Genomic DNA, 18,881 nt, shown 5'->3' with positions numbered 1-18,881 from the left:
ATAAAATGGTTGACACTGGAAGGGTTCAAGGAACAACCTATTTAGTAAATTCTAATGATTCCTTGGTATATCGTCTCTTTCCCTTTGGTTTAATATGTTCTACGTCAACTTATGGTTTTAATTGTCCCTTTACAGGAAATTTGAATGATAGATTGCATTGTCTCAGATGATTGAAACATTACATGTCTACTTTCAGAAAAGTAACAAAGTCTTCTGCCAAAAACTTCACAATACTCTAAGGCATACCCAATTTTAAAAATGCAGTACATAACGACATGTATAGTAATGTCAAGATTTTCCTGAATTGATTTATGAGGGTTTTAGTTGTCTTAAATTAAGGTACTAGTACATAGAATAACCACATGCATCGTTTTAGTTTATTACTTTTTTGTCCGTTTTGATTTATTTGGTATTTGGAATAGCCTATTTACAGTTTTTTGTCTCTTCATGTCACGGATTTATATACATTATAGAGTATTTGTATGCAAAAATCAGGTTATAATTTAAATGGAACTGAACGATCCAACGAAAAACTTTCCGTGAAATATTTAGTTTACAACATACGATTCGATGAGCCAATTAAAATGCAAGAAAATGTGTCTAAAGAAATGTTAATGCGGGCTAGTATAAATGCAGAGGGATTTACCATCCTGCCACATATTTTTGTTTTTGAATAAGGGAATAATATCCTGTACCTTTTGAGTTAATCGAAAACCTTCTGAGGTAAGTTAAATGTTAACACTTTGCTTATAGCTTTTTCAAGCATTAACATCAATTAATTATGTACTAATATGTGTTCAGGAAAATTAATTCATGACATTAATCTGAAACATATAAAACGAAATTGTGGTTTTGTCGATATTCATTTATCTTTGAAACTGTCGTGTCATATTTTCTTCTACTTCTACAAAGTGCAACCCAAAACTATCAACATGAGATATTTATATACACTGTTTTCGATTATATTGTCTAAACAAACAATAACAGTAATGAAGTTACAATATTGACCTTTTCAAATGAGATCTTTATTGCAAAATATTCATTTTTCAGACAAGTGCCTTAAATAACAAGCTTTATAAAGCCACAAACCAATAATGACAATTTTTAAGAACAACATTTTGCACAGTAATCTTCAATTATTTCGCATTAAACAATCTGATATATCTTTTCAATTCGGAAAAAGTGCTACTTGTATAATTAGATTTTTTACAGAAATGAGCTCGAACGCAGCATTTTTTGCCATCTTGACTGAAGACCTAACTGTAAGCGACAACCAGATAATCAAATTTGATCACGTGAGAACAAATATTGGCCAACGCTATGATTGTTCCACAGGGCGTTTCAGCGCTCCATTCCCAGGTTGTTTCGTATTCAACGTTAGCCTTGTTACTAAACCTGACAAAAGAATTGAGGTCAGTCTGGAAAAGAATGGAGAAGAGTGGATGAAAATGTATGCAGGAAGCTCACAGTTTAATGGAAGCGGGGCTAACACGACTATTCTGCAATTAGTAAAGGGAGACGAAGTATACATTAAAGTCAACGAAATATATCATTCCGATGGAACACTTTTAGATGGATCAAATTTTTGTTCATTTTCTGGCTTCTTACAAAAGTAAAATCCTTACAATATGATATTTGAATGAAGAACAAAAACCTAATAAAATGTATGCAGTGATATATATCAACAATTTAAATGCTGTAACTTTTGAAAAATATATTATAATAGAAAACAAACTTTCTTTGGATTAATGTTGATGCAAGTTTTACATGTATATCGTCGTGTGAGTGTTATAATCCTGATAATTATGTATTTTCAATTTTTCTAAATAAGGTGAAATTTAATATGAAGGTTATAAGCGCATAACTATTTGATTTGGATATAGAAAGTTATGTAGGAATCGAAATTTGTGGACACGAAGAGTAACTCTTTGTTAGATTGTTTTTTTTGTCTTGCTTATGAAAAAGACGATGTGGTATTATTGCCGATGATACAACTCTCCACAAGAGACCAAAATGACACAGACATTAACAACTATAGTTTATATCAGTATTGGCACATCTCATTACCATGGAGATTATTTGGCCTCGACCCTCGGTCATGGTCTATTGAATTTGAAACTTTTGCTTATTTTTCATGTACTAGTTTCTGATTAGGTCAGTTTATTGGGAACCACTAGTGGTAGATCAATGCTATTTGGTATGCAGTTGCATTTGCATTGGCACATCTCATTACCATGGAGCTTATATGACCCCGCCCTCTCAGTTATGGTTTATGACTTTGACATTTTACTTAGTTTACATGCATTTGTTTGTGTTGAGTCTTGTTTAAAGTGAATAGCTTTTGATAAGTCAATGCTTATGGTTTTCGTTGTATTAGCTTTGGTACGTCTCATTAAAATGGAGGTTGTTTAGCCATGTGTAGCTTTCAGTCTTGGTTCATTGACTTTGAATATTTGCAAATATTACATGTAAAAGTGTTTCTTTTAATTTCAACATTTGCATTATCAAAATTGCCAAAAAGCGAGACATGTCTCTGTGATAACAGTTAATTTTTAATAGGCAAGCACCTGAAATAAATAAAGCATCCTCTTTTCTGAAGATAAAACACTAGTAAACTACAAACAATGTTTTTTTAATAACTCTCTATATTTCTATTGGAGATAGACCATGGATTTTTAATTGTGTAACATCCCCAATTCTGGATCGCTTGATTTGCTAAGAATTGCTCATTGATTGAGTTTAAACCATGCAAACATTTAAGCATGGTCCTACTAAGATAATTTCGATAACAAATATTTTACAGCCAAAAACCTGAAAAATAGTGGAGATGCAACACTATAAAATATTTCCGGTTTCAAATTAGGTGAATAAGCTATTGTAATGCAATGAGAGTAGAGAGATAGAACAGTATAGTTCTGACAAAATCTTGTAGAGTGTAGAAATATCGTATTATACTTGTAAAGAGCGATAGACCATACCACCTGGTTCTCAAATTACGTATTTTATTAAAAGTGAACATTCAACACTTTAAGGCTTACACGACGATATGTATGATTCTAATATGACGTTTTTCTTTCGCTTTGTGATCAAACACATGCTCTAAATCCAATAAAATTTGTTTGAACATTCGTATATTGACTTCTTATGAATAATGAATTTTGTCAAATGATCATTCCCATTCACTTAACGTCAAGAAAATAACAACATAAAATTCCCCCAAATTGCAAAAAAAAAACTTTGGGCAGTCACATGAAAATTTGCATAACAAATGTCTGTTCTATGATCGGGTTGTTGTCTTTTTGGCACATTCCCCATTTCCGTTCTCAATTTTAATGTTTAAAACAGATGGTTATAGAAACATTCAATTGGAAATAAGCTTGCTAGATAAAAGAAAAACAAATTTATCATTTTACGTTGAAGCATGTATATATCATCTGTAGCTTTTCTCTAAATAAAATTCATAATTATATAGAATGATGTTTTAAATTTCTTATTCGTATAAATAACAGTGGCGGAACCAGAAGAGGGGGTCAGGGGGTTGGAACTCCCCTTTTTTGGACGATCAATGCATTTGAATGGGAACATGTAGTTGAATCCCTACCCCTCCCTTTGTACTGGGCTAGGATCCCCCTTTTTTCAAAATGGCTGGATCCGTCCCTGCTATTTCACCATTCTTCTTCGGAAAGATTTTATTCAAGTCAGTTCAATCAAATATGAGAATGAATGATACAGATAGCGCTTGCCTAACGTCCAGAGATAATCCATGCATATTCAATCAAAAGACAAAATTTCACAATAAATTAAAAAAAATCTATTAAAATCAGGTCGATCGGGATGCAAAGCTGAAAATGTTTACTGGAAAAAACTTATGTTCTATAGAATAGCAGATTAATTTGCCGACTCTAGACACATTAAATGCGTTGTAATTGGTAACAGTCTGTAAGTTTGGTGACTGTTTGGTCCAGTAATTTTAGATTTTTGTAAAGATTGACGACGAAGACGGAGGACAGACGCCAAGCAATGAGAAAAGACCAGTTGAGCGAAGATAAAAACAGTCAGTCTCGGTGCATCGTTTCATACTAACCGCCCAATGGCAAATATTTCATGCGTATTCAGAACGGGTATTGCGGGAACATAACATTAAGAGTTTCGCAATACAAGATCTTACAGAAGTCGGTAACCAAACCATTATATATGACATTTTCCTTATAGATAAAATTGATAATGGAAATGGGGAATGTGTCAAAGAGACAAGAACCCGACCATAGAGCAGACACCAGCCAAAGGGCACCAATGGGTTTTAATGCAACGAGAAACTCCCAGTTCCAGAGGCGTCCTTCAGCTGGATCCTAAACAAATATGTAAACTAGTTCAGTAATAATGGACGTCATACTGAACTCCGAATTATACACAAGAAAATAAAACAAAAAAAACAACAAAAAATTAGGCCAGGGGCTCCTTACTTGGGACAGGCGCACAAATGCGGCGGGGTTAAACATGTTTTTTTGAGATCTCAACCCTCCCCCTATACCTCTAGCCAATGTAGAAAAAACAAACGCACAACAATACGAACAGTTAAACTCAGTTTTAAAGAAGTCCGAGTGCAATGTCAGAAAAGGTAACAAAAGAAAATAAAGAAAATGACAAAAATACATAAATAACAACAAACTACTAGCAGTTACTGACATGCAAGCTCCAAATGTTTTGACTATTTTATAGTATCGAAAACGCAAGTGTATTAATTTTTCAGTAAAACATACATTTCTTTAAAAAAAATACTCCTTGAGGGCATAATATGTTTTAATTCCATATTCTGCCAAGGATTGCAATTGAGGCACTACAGGGGTCCAAAATTTTGTATTTGCTAATATTTGTAATGAAACTGTAAAACGGGCGCATTGTATTTGCGCCAATTGTTTTTTTTTACAAAATCAAATCTTTCATTTGCGCCGAAAAGAAAAAAAAAACAAACTACACTTGGGCCATTTTAAAGTTACATTTAACTGAATAGTTTAGAGTATATTTCGCCACATTGTAAATAAGATGCTTGTTTGATGAGGCCGTTTATAGCCGACTATACGATATTTCAGTGCTTTTATTATGGTAACGATGACTGATTTCGGAGTAATATGTTCTATCAACAAGAGTGCACAAACTGACCTATTGCTTACAGTTTAAGAAAAACGTACCAAAACACAAAAACTCAACACTGAGCAATGAACCTTGAAAATGAGGTCAAGGTCAAATCTAACCTGTGCGACTAACAAATAGATTAGAAAATATTTCCATACATGAAATACAGTTGCCCTATTGCATAAAGTATGAGAAAAACCGACCAAAACACAAAAAAGTAACTATAACCACTAAACCATGAAAAGGAGGTCAAGGTCAGATGATACCTGCCAGTTGGACATGTACACCTTACAGCCCTTCCATACACCGACTATACTAGACCTATTGCTTATAGTATCGGAGATATGGACTTTACCACCAAAACTTAACCTTGTTCACTGATCCATAAAATGAGGTCGAGGTCAATAGAAAACTGTGTGATGAACATGAGCACCTTGTAAGGTACGCATACACCATAGTTATCCTATGATTTATAAGAAGAGAAAATTTAACATTACAAAACAATACTAACTTTTTTAAAGTAGTCACTGAACCATGAAAATTAGGTCAAGGACATTAGACATGTAATTGACGGAAACTTTGTAACATCAGGCATCCGTAAACAAAGTATTAAGCATCCAGGTCTTCCATCTTCTAAAATATAAAGCTTTTAAGAAGTAAGCTAACGCCGACGCCGGATCATTTTCCCTTGGTCGAGCTTTCTGCGACAAAAGATATTCTTAAAAGTCCTTATTTACCTGTATTGGCGCAAATGAAAGTTATAAAGTACAGAGTATTCTGAGTATCCTATGCGAGCAAAAAAGTACTAATTATATATATATAAAAAAAGAAGATGTGGTATTTTCTGTACTTTTTTTAATTGCTGCATATATGGTATGAACACTTTCCGTGGTAATTTTTTCACTTAAAGAATAAATCTTAAAATATTAAGACATTAGATATTTCAGCATAAGAAATATTTTGTTTCGTTCGTCTTTGTCTTTTTTAAGTTATTTTTGTGCTTTGTGTCTATGTGACGAATCAAGCTATTTACAAATAAAAACATACAATTTGGTAGTATGTTGTTTTGTAACCCCATAGTCCTGAATAAAGGGAGGGTTGTACGCTCACTCACAAACAAGTTAAAACCCGCCCCATTCCTAATTTGCACATGAGAGCTGGAACAAGGAAGCTAAGTTACAACCTAGTAGAACGGCGATGGAGATGGATTGGCCATGTACTAATGATGGATACCAACAGCATATGCTCAGTTGCACTGACATGGAAACCAGAGGGAAAAAGAAAGCTGGACGTCCAAAAACCACATGTAGACGGACTGTGGAAACAAAACGAACATCATTTGGACAGAAACATCTGCATGGGCTACAGCAAGAACAGCAGCTAAAGACCGAGTGAAATGGAAAAATTGTATAAGGGCCTTAAATGAGGACCGGCATGAAGAGGATATGGGAGGTTAGGTGAACATTTCTTATTTGCATGTCCCATAATTCTGAAGTTCAATGGTTGTCGTTCGTTCCCGTCTGACATAATTGACGTTCGTTTGTTTTTTAAATATAAGTCAGGCTGTGAGTTTTTCGTTTGAAATATTTAACATTTTGTGATAATTGGTAGTCTTTAGTTTGGACCAAATGACATTGAAATTAACTATAGGTCACAGTACGACCATCAACAATTAGCAAATCCCATATTGGACGAAAAGCTTCCTTTATTTGTATATATAGATAAAAATATGTGGTTTACTAGTAACATATTTGAAGGTCTTTTTGCGCTGGACGAATAAAAGCTGCTCTAAAATGCCACACAGCAACAGTAGTTTGGTCCACAGTGATCTGGTGACCCAATGCACCCTCTAGGACAAAACCCGTAGGTATGGAAGCCCACTAAAACCAGTTGTCTCCATAACATCTGTGGAGTTATGTTGGTCGGTGTAAACTTTGTAAGCATCAAAGCAGACAACTCTGAAATTGACAAACACACGTTTATGGCATGCATTAAAGAAAACATCATTTGGCTCAGAATACAAAATGAATGGTAAAATAAAGGGAATCGATTGACAGGTGATAATAACCACAACACTCTAAAATGTATGTGTGATTGATTATGTGTCTCGATCACTTCTCGTAGCCCCAGTCACGTCCACAGTTTTCGTTTAAGACATGTCTGACCGTGATTTATCAACGTTTCTTACTTGACATAAGCAGCACAAGAGTCGAAGACGGGTGTAGATACATGTTCAAATATTGTTCAACCCTCCAGAGCTCATGAGTACATATTTATTGTATGCGTTGGTATACCTTAATTCTGTATATTTCCTCTCCTTATATTTTGGGGTCATGTTGATGTCATTTGTAGTTCATCAACTTATTGTTTTTGATTGCACAATAACCCGTTTCAGAATCTAATACATTCACGGTTGTTTTTTAAAGCGTTTTCCATGGTTACATGAAACATCATAGATCGCTTACGAGTCTTTCTTATTGGAAATTGTGCCAACTGTTGCATCTTTTGCCGCTGTACATATTGCTTTGCAATCCTTTGTAATTTTCTCACAATCTTAAAACAAACACGTGACCATTTGAATGACTACTTGCGCAGTAGGCATGGGCTGTTTTGTCAAAGGATGCAAAGTCCAGTCCATTGATACAGCTTATAATGAAGGTCACTACAAATGGAAACATGTCTCCTATTAAAACGAATTTATCAAACTATGGAAATATGTATGAGACATCGTGTGAACAGTTTAATACATAGGTTCATAAAAAGTCATTGACACAAGAGGCGTGGTAACTTTCATTGCCACATGTCAAGCTTTATAAAAACATATGTGTGCTTATATGTTACTGCCTATATATGAATGCTAGGGAGAAGGTTTGGATCCATTAAAACGTTTAATCCCGCTGCAAATGTTTGCACCTGTCCTAAGTCAGGAATCTGATGTACAGTAGTTGTCGTTTGTTTATGTAATATATACGTGTTTCTCGTTTCTCGTTTTGTTTATATAGATTAGACCGTTGGTTTTCCCGTTTGAATGGTTTTACACTAGTAATTTTGGGGCCCTTTATAGCTTGTTGTTCGGTGTGAGCTAAGGCTCCGTGTTGAAGGCCGGACTTTAACCTATAATGGTTTACTTTTTAAATTGTTATTTGTATGGAGAGTTGTCTCATTGGCACTCACACCACATCTTCCTATATCTATTTGATTGCCTTGTATGTATATCATATTCATTCTATGCCTGTAGGTGTATGTATATTTGTTTTATGTTATGAGTTTTGTTTTAAATATTCGGTGAAAATATCTCAAGGGCTTATGTTTGTATGTTAAAACCATACCGAATCAAAACAAATGTTCGTATTTTATCTTTATCATCGAGCCGTGGCGCTTACATTTTGTGTACGCAAATACATCTATAACTACTATTATGTAATACTGTTTTACGGTGGTCAAATCAGACAATATTTCCTTTGTTCTAATAGAAAATCAGTTATTAATTTTACACTATATAAGTGGTATACACAATGATAACATATGTCAGTTTTCAAGAAACAGAATGTGTTATGTCACTCTTCTTGTGCATACCATAATGACTAGCATACTTTCTTATATATTCTTATTCATATTCAGTATGTTATTATTTTTCAATGTTGCACCACTGTCCCAGTAAAAAAAGGAAGGGCGAGCCCTCACAAACATGTGTAATTTCCCAACATGTTTTGATGGTTTGCTACATGTAACATCATGTTCTATTCATATTTAAATTTAATAAGATAGAATGTTGAAAACACCAATAACAAAATAGGTCAGATATTCATCCACACAAACATCATATACGATTTAAATATTCTTTACACATTTCAGCTTGACAACTTGACAGTAGTTTCTATGAGGAACTATAAATATAGATTTTTTTCACTTACACTTTGATCCTTCCTTATGAAGGTAAATCAAGAAAAGCGCTTCGGACGCAAGAAATTATTAAACGTGTTGTTTTCAATTTTGTGATGGAGTGGTCATAACTGTGGAATTAGAAATAAAGAGTTACATTTCTTTACAACCTTATGGAAAGTTGGATATTAGAAGTTAATATGAAAAAACAAATCAATTAAGAGTGATATTATATAATTTTTGTTTATGTCAATACTGCAAAGGGATAAATATTTTATTAATTTAATTTGTTTGCACAATAGCAAATATTATACATTTTTGAAAAGAGAATGACATAATTATGATATTGTCAAGCAATATTGGATAGGATTGAAAAGAAGACAACCCATGGATTAACACATTGTATTGTTTTTATGTCATTTGGAGATGTTATTAAAAAATTTGGTTTTTTGGTCATCAAATTGATCTTTTGAAATAATTCATTTGGACAAGGGACCTTGAAATGACAACAAAAGTTGCACCATGTTACTGTACTAATAAAATAACATGTTTACCCCTGTGTTTGTACAAATTGAATTTTGCAACATCCTTTCATTGACAAAAGCTGGTAGTAAAGACAGAGACATGTCGATTTTTACAAAAAAAATTATGATTAAGACAGTTAAATTTAGTGGTTTACTAAGTCAACATCTGGTTATAATAATCGAACTGTAAAGAAAGTGTGACCATATAGTTTATCTACAACAGATAACTGATAACATGCTGAGATAAAGGATAAGGTCCGGTAAGGACCAATTTTGGCCTCAAATTTCAATTTCATCTGACGAAAGATTTTGACCACTTTTTAAACACGTAAGTGTCTATTTCATTTGAATCAATTAGTTTATGTGAAAGATTTTAACTGATTTAGTCATTAAAAACGATCCGATTGAAGCTCAAATATGAAAAATCTACAAAATATGCCAAAAAATGTCACTTTTCAGATGGTTTTTGTCCAAAATGAAAGTGGCCGCATCCGTGTTCATCCTCAACCTTTATATATGTTATGTATTATCATCAAATACAACTTACATTTCAATATTAAGGATGAACACGAATGCGGCCACTTTCGTTTTACACGAAAACCGTCTAAAATTTAACTAAAATGCTTGAATTGTGACGATTTCAGTAGTTTAGCACGACTTAATGGTGCTAGTACCCAATATATGTGCATTGTATTGTCAAAAACAGCCCATATTTATGTAGCAGAAGCATTCTACTGTCCAATAAATAACTAAAAGTTTACATTTTAACAATTTTGTAAAACTGCTATATTTTGGGGCCAAAAAGGGGTCTTACTGGACCTACTCCTTTGTAGAAATAGATATAAGTAAATCTGGGCTGATGTCTTAGAGTGAAATGTAATAGTATACCCTTCATGTAAATACTTATCAAAGGTACCAGGCTAATATTATTTTCTAGACAAATGCGCGTTTTGTCTGTACATGACTCATCAGTGACCATCAAATCAAAATAAATGTATGGCTAAATAAAGTAGAATGTGGAAGTTGATTGTCATTTGCCCCACCAGCAACCTGTTTTAATCAATAAAATTCTTTTTATTTGAAAAATTCTGGGGAAAAAATAGTCTCCAATTCTTCATAAATTTATTTATTTCCGCACCGATTGTAAAAATAAATTTAGCTGAGAGTGGATAAATATTGAGAGTGAATAAATAGCGTATTACAATCAATGCAGTGGTAGAATCTATATATATATATATATATATATATATATATATATATATATATATATATATATATATAAGGTAATTAATTTTATAGCTGAATTATTTGGTTCAATTTTAGATCAAATAAAATACATGAATTATTTATTCTTTGTAGGATAACACAAAAAAAAAAACAACAAATAAATGAAGATGTGACTGCACTGGAAGGTAAGCAAATAAATAAATAGTATTTCATTCAGCTGTTGATTAAGTACTAATTATTCAATTAGTTTTGTGCGTTTTACCCTCCAAGTAATATATATTCTTCAGTCAACAAATGATAAAGATCATTGAGCTTGTATGTATAAAACCCAATCAATTGTATGACACTTCAGATAAAACTGATAATGTTACAGATGATTAATCTTTCTGACACATAAGAAATTTCTTTCAAGAATTGTTATCTTATTTCTGGCTAACATGTTTTTGGGGTTTTAATAAGATGAAATGTCAAAATAATAAGGATAATAGCATCTACCACTAGTGAATAGTTCAGTGAAAATACTACATTAGAGATAAATTGGTTCAACAATATATAAGGTGGTTTTAACCACATTAAAAAAGTGTTATTTGTCTCAGACACTTTTGATTTATATCAGTATACAGGAATCACTTAAATACTTAACTCATGCTGTGTTCTACTAGAAGCATAAACATTAAATAAATTTAAAAAAAAACAACAACAAATAAATCACTCACTTTATGAAATTAACTAGATACCAATTGTCTCTTCCAGATGCAGAAACTTGGGAGATGAACGTTACATTCAAGGATAAATAGTACCCTGGTGTAGTCACAGAGATAAAAGAAGATGACTGGGCCTCAATTATATATATGCACCCTTGTGTTTCAAATTGCAAATGGCCCGTGAAAGGCTATTGTGCATTGACACATATAAATGCAATGTTGTGCAAGGTTCATGTAAAAATGACAAATGGATGTCTATAGACAGGGGCCAATTCAAAAATAATTGATGACTTTATACATGTTATACAAAAGTCAATCTGAATTGAAAATTGTAGAAATCAATTATGAATAGAAACTGTAATTTGTAATTCAGATTGACTTTTGTAAATCTGATCAAAGGTGTTTGTCTTGCCTTGACATAGTTAAAAAGCGAGACATAGGTATGCTGTTTACCGCTTTGGTAGCTGCGTCGTCAACATTGTATTAATTTTTGATTAGGTCTAGTTTATGGTGAAACATAAGTGATAGGTCCATTATATTTGATAGTGTAGTTGTATAAGCATTACCTCATTTTATTTCCATGGAGATTATTTGGCCTGCCCCCTTATTCATGTACTATTGACTTTTAAACTTTTGCTTAAGTTTACTTGTATTATTCTATGGTTAGGTCAGTTTGTGGGTAAACACTAGTTGTAGGTCAATAGTATCTGGTATGCAGTTGTATAAGCATTGGCATATTTCATTTCCAGGGCAATTATTTGGGTCTGCCCCTTTAGTCATGGTCTATTGAATTTGAAATGTTGCAGTTTACAAAAACTGTACATGTAGTAGTTTATTTTGCATATGTAAGTAGCAGAATTCTTTAACCTTTATAACCCAATCCCTAGAAAAAGGTAAAAATTTGACTATTTCATTGCATTTATCTTTAAAAAAATATATTGACCAAAGGCGTACCTGAAAATGCCAATATATAAACACAAACATATTTGGGGTAGGGGTTGGATATTGTTTTAATTTTATTGAAGTTATCTAAACAAAGACATACTTATTGGCTTTATATAGCTAATCATATAGAAGATTGTGAAGTGTTTTAATTCTGCTAATGCTATTATTAAAAACTTGCTTTGTGACATTAAATATGTACAAAGAAATGTATATTTTTGTATGTTGCTGTTAACTTTGTTTTTTAAATAAAAGCAAATATGTAGTAAGATTTGAATAATCCTAAAATAGCAGATAACATATTTGTCTTAAAATGAGCAATAGCTGAGCTTTTATTTAAATTGGATTCTGAAGAAGAGTCCCTCTAGAATTTCAATTTAAAACGTCTTTTTTCTTTTTGATATTTTTTGTTGGTTAACATTTGTTAAAAAATATTATGAATTGCAAACATATGATGGGAACTAATGGAAATCAGTGACATTTCTTTTAATTTAATAGTCCAAGTGTATGTTATCTATATTATTTTATTTGATCTTTCATTGTCAAGTAAACGATGAACACAATAAATTCAATTTGATAAATTTGTTGTTGTTGTTTTTTTTTACCATTAGTCTTTGAAAGAAAGAGAAAAACCAACAAGACAATGGTTTTCTGCAATAAATGTTATTATTTGTAGTACCAAATGGGAGATAAATCTTACTTCCTTTTAAAAACTGTTGTATTACAGAAAAGAGTAATATTACAGATTTATATAATATTACATTTTTATGTAATATTACAGTTTTCAGTAATTGCCTGGACTGCAAGTAAGTAAAAGTTAGGTCCATATATATAATCCAGAGAAAATAAGGAAAATGTGCAGACATTGAAAATGATCTATGTGCTAAAGTGTCGCACAAAGGATAAACAAAAATACAAATGTCAAAGTTATACATGTATGTATTCTATTTGTTTGACCTTAACAATAGAATCGAAATATCATTAACAATTAAAATCACCTCATTACTAGTATTATATATATATATAAAACCCAAGTGAAAAAGAAACGGAAAAAATTACATCACTGTGGCATACAAGTCTGTTTAATGCTCATATTGATACACAGAGGTGAGCAGAAAATCTTAAATAGTATGGCATACAAGTCTGTTTTATTAGAGGTAACGTGTGGGGTAAAACCAGTTTTTATGTGTATAAGCTGTCCAGTTCATGTTCACCAATTCAACACAAAATCTCATATGCTATTTATAACACACAAACATATCTATCCACATTTCAAAGTCCTTATGGGATGTTCAACAACCAACTATCAGTCATTCAATTTTTTTTTAAAGAAACAATTTACTATAGATATAAAAAGATGTGGTATTAGTGCCAATGAGACAACTATCCATCCAAATAACAATTTATAAAAGTAAACCATGATACATTGTGATAGGTACAATGCATGGACTCAATATGATGTATTTATATTTTGTGTGTTCCAGAAAAGATGCCATAAAACTAACATTCTTATTTTAAACCATCGAACATACATATGAATACATAAAATACAGTCAATCACAGGGAGTTTTACTATGACAATTCTTCTAGGTTTGTTTGATGTTATGTCGTAAATAAATGAATTGTGTAAAACAGTGTTTTACCTGTACTTGAATGATGTTTAGGGGCCGAACTCAGTCAATGAAACCTATCTTCTTGTCACAACAAATTCATGAATAATATTATAAGATAGAACCAAGAACTGAAAAAGAAACAGTTAGCTGACTATCATATAAGAAATTTTGTTATAACTTCAATACATTATATTTCTAATTCACAAGAACCAAAATGAAAGAAAAGGTACCTTTAACCTATAAAAAGGATGACAGTCATCTCTTTCCTTTATTTAACAGATATGTAGTGGGCAGTAACATAGTTATCTTTCCTTTATTAACAGATATGTAGTGGGCAGTAACAGAGTTATATTTATGTTGACGGATGGATCTAAAGCTTGGGAAGTGAAAGATTTTTTAACCCAACAAGAAAGATGTGAAGAGGTTACAATAGAAGGCAAAAGTTATCCAGGGAAAGGACAGGTAAACAAGTATTTATTATACCCCATGCAACAAAGTTGAGGAGGATATAATGTTTTTTACCTTTTACTCTGTCTGTTGTCTTTCTGTCCGTCTGTCAGTCCTGTTCTTGTCATCGCAACTCCTTTGAAACCGCCCAGCAGAATTTCATAAAACTTTGTTTCTAATAAGGACATACTATGTAGATGTGCATATCAACAAGAAATTACTTTTTTTTCTTTCGAGAAGTTATGCCCCTTAGAACTTAGAATGTTGGTCTAATTATGCTACTGCAACAGTTGAAACTTTGTAGTTATTGAGGACATAATACGTTAACGTGCAAAACCACAAGAAATTGTTTACTTGTTGACTTAGAGTTATCAGTCTTTCAATCTGGTGAGATTTTGTTTATCAAGTGACAGTGTGGGGGCGTGGGGTATGTGAGTGTACTCACAAAGGTTCTTATTTCTTTATTGTTTATATCTACTTTTGTATAGTGGAAGAGCCTTATTTGTTTTGGGCTTTGCAACTGTATATTCATTCCTTATCAGTTTAAAAAATGTTGCTAAAGGAAGTTAACAGTTATACTATGAAGTTGGTATATTTTAAAGCTAAATGTGATATTTAAATCATACCAGTACCACAGCACTATGTTCAACCTGGGTTTTGCTCATTGTTGAAGGCAATCAGGTGACTTATAGTATTTACGAGTTGTCTCGTTGTAGGCTGCCAAGTCTCACGCATTTAGCCTAAGACTCACACAGGTTCAGGTTTTTTTTTTGCTGCATTTTCCTTTTATCTATTGATTTTTCTCTTTGATCTTTTCAATTTTGGCCAAATCTCACGCATTTGCTTCATGAAAAGTTGGCAGAACTGTCATTGCAATCGTTATATTCTTATTTTTGTATTTTTATATATTATAAACTTCATCAGACTCACTCTAGTCACTCAGAACCAAAAGTTAAGAAAGTTTAAAGTTGTAAATTCTTCAATCATATTGAAAGAAGATATTCGTTGTTCTAAGAAAGTTTTGCCATGTGCATTTCAATTGAACTGTAAGACTAGATTTTCATTCTTTTAGAAACTAGCCAGTTAAAAACCTTTTTAGAAATTATGCAAAGAATGTCATTCCATAATTAAATGCCCCGCTATAGTGGCATTAACTTTTACCCTAGGCCTTGTTCATCTGTCGGTACATCCATCCATTCCATAGGTGGTTTCCGTTCTCTACTTAAGTTTGCCTCATCCAAATGTTATAAAACTTATCAGAGATGGGTCCGATTACTTTCAATGTGATTGATTAAATTACAATTACTTTGTCATTTGTACGATTAAATTAAATTAATGATTACATGATTTCTGAAAGTGTCTGATTAAATTAATGATTACATTGGCAAAGTAATCATGATTACATCTGATTACAATGAATTTAAAAAAGAAATATTTTGAATGATGTGAATGAATAAACATTTAATATATCTAGAGCATTTTTAAAAAGGATTTTGTTTGATATATTATAAAATGACAACTTCAAACTTCATCTTTTTATTAAACCAAAAAAGTTCAGTCAACACATATATATAGTGTCAATGGTTATAACCCATTACACTTTATCATCATTGATTTCTGAATTATTTTAACTTCAAATGAATATAGCTTTGTAAAGAGTTAGTTCTGACCTCTTCCAGACTTTATATGTATTTCAAGGTGCTGTTTATGAAATTTAAAATATGGATGAAATAAAGTTACCAGTTAAAAACTATGTTAGATTTTAATAGAATTGTGTAATCAAATTGTAAACATAAACAAGAACTAAAATCATTGCATTTTACACGTCCAGTCCAAAAGCATATAAAAATTTGCTTATTTAAACAAAATATTTGTCCAATTTTTAATTTAGTTTGTGCTAATTAGATACGTTTCCACATGTCTGATTAATCTCTTATCATAGAAATTGTCTTACAGCTATACTCAATTAGTAAATGCAATAAAAACAAATCATAATTGGTTTCCTACCTGTCAATTCAAAGTTGACAAAAATCACAATATTAACATAAGATTATAATTCAGGGTTAAAGAAAAGAATTACTTAAATTTAACATTTCTTATCAAATATATATATATATGTACATCTTTACATTTTTTTAAAATTGTGAATATATGTACAATATCTTTTACTAAGGCCAGTGACATATAACTGTATTAACATGATTTATAAAGTAAACCAAACTATTTGACCATGTTAAATATTTATGTTACAAGAATAACAAAAAGGTTCATTTATTGACCATAAACACAGTTTAAGATTTTTTTCATTGTAATTAGAATGTAATCAGAGAGTAATCAGGATTACAGGGTATTTTTAAAAGTAATTGATTAAATTAAATTACATGTAATAAGATTTTTGGGTGATTAATGATTACAATGATTACTTGAAAAATTGTAATCAATTACAGCTGATTAACAATTACAATTACAATTACCCCAAGTCTGAAACTTATATACATAATGCATAATACCATTGTTATTGTTCTAGAGTTATGCCCTTTACAAATGGAAAAAAAATCCTGATTTTTTTGTTTCTGTTTTTTTCTAACTGAAGTTAGCCTCAACCAAATGTTATGAAACATATACACAATGCTTAATACAACAAAATACAGATCAAGTTTTAATTTTGGGGGTGTCACTTTTATTGTTCTAGAGTTATGCCCCTTTACCCATAAAAAATCCTAAATTTTGCGTTACTGTTCTCGTAAGTTTGCCTCAACCAAATTTTATGAACTTATACACAAAATTAAGTACCACAAAACTCAGATAAAGTTCAAATTTGTGTAGCATCACTTTTATTGCTCATCAGTTATGTCTCTTAATAATATTATATGATTTACAAGTGGGGCATCATCTGTGTCCCATGGACACATTCCACATTTATTTTTATATTGTTCAAGTTGGACTCTAAAACCAGCAAGCTGAAAGGACATGTTTTATCACTGCAATGAGCTATCTCATTAACAAAAATTGTAAGTCTACTGAAAAAGTTTACCGGAAGTTTAGACATTTTACAGAGCTACGACATTAAGAAATATAATTCATACAAATATATTAACATAGTTGTTTGTTATCTTTTGTAGAAATCAGAAGAATCATCAGATAAAAAGAATAACGTAGACAGTTCTAAAAATAAAATCAAAGATAAATCAAAAAGTGAAAGTGAAAGTAATAAAAAATCCACCAAAGAGAAAGATATTGATGATAACAGAACAGAAAGGAAAAAGACAGAGTTATGAGTTTGTTTGTAAATTTAAAATTGTCTTCCAAAGAAGAAAAAAGGATGATTTCTTCTTTTTTTTTTGATAGAATTATTAATTCAGCTGGTTTCTGAAAACAACAGCTGGATTTTCATTAACTCCTTCTTCATTGTTAATTTTTGAGCCACCACATTGTACAATATATAAGAAGAAGGATGTTTTATAAGGCAAGTATAAGTAATAATTTATATTACTTGTCAATTCTGTAGCCAATAATTTTTTTCTATTTTTTCTAAACGTAAAATCACTAATTTACACAAAAGACGATTTTTATTGTGCTGAACATTAAAACCATCATCATACTTTATTTCCTCCTATAGGAGATTGACAAAATGCATATATAAATTATGTACAATTACAAAGTTTTGAAATTAGATAATAGAATTAATGTCACTTAATATTTTGGATTGAAAGTATTTACAGTCTACAGTATTTAAGAAAGGAAAACAATGTTCTGGTGTTAAAAAGTCCTATAGCATGTTATCCCTAAATGACCCCTATCAAAATGATCAGATTTTCTTTGTCTTTTTAAAAGGGAAATTAGAAACTTCTCTATTCAGCAAATTTTATTTGATCATATGAAATCTCTTATATAAATAGACATTATGAGTATATATCCTCCCTTGAAAGAAAACAAAGGCAGCAACAATAAAAAATAAATCAAATTAACTGACAATTACTAATTAATTATATTTATCTAACCAAAGCATTAGTGGGGTGTTCCGGGTGTTGGAACCTCCCCCTTTTTTGGCCGAGCAATGCATTTGAATGGGGACGTATAGTTGGAATCCCCCCTTTGTCCTGGGTTGGGAACCCCCTTTTAAAAATGGCTGGATCTGTACCCTGCAAAGAGGTTTATATCTCATATATTGTTTTACATTGTCTTATCGGGGCTTTTTATAGGTGACTATGCGGTATGGGCTTTGCTCATTGTTGAAGGCCGTACAGTGACCTATAGTTGTTAATGTCTGTGTCATTTTGGTCTTTTGTGGATAGTTGTCTCATTGGCAATTGTACCACATCTTCTTTTTTATATGTAATGCTATGCTAACCAATGACTAACTATTTATATATAAAGAGGTTTATATCTCATGAAATGAAATTTGTAAT

General features: G+C 31.6%; 1 long non-coding RNA gene across 1 annotated transcript; it reads left to right on the top strand.

Annotated features, from left to right (window-relative positions):
- Window positions 1-649: 649 nt before the first annotated feature.
- Window positions 650-3,474, top strand: LOC143052896 (uncharacterized). The gene is made up of 2 exons (XR_012971284.1): window positions 650-723; window positions 1,213-3,474. It is a non-coding gene; the product is annotated as an uncharacterized LOC143052896 (long non-coding RNA).
- Window positions 3,475-18,881: the final 15,407 nt, after the last annotated feature.

This window comes from Mytilus galloprovincialis, chromosome 11 (assembly GCF_965363235.1).
Source record: "Mytilus galloprovincialis chromosome 11, xbMytGall1.hap1.1, whole genome shotgun sequence".
Taxonomy (NCBI): Eukaryota; Metazoa; Mollusca; class Bivalvia; order Mytilida; family Mytilidae; genus Mytilus; species Mytilus galloprovincialis.
The sequence above is the reverse complement of the archived record's forward strand: the minus strand, read 5'-3'. Positions and strand labels throughout refer to the sequence as shown.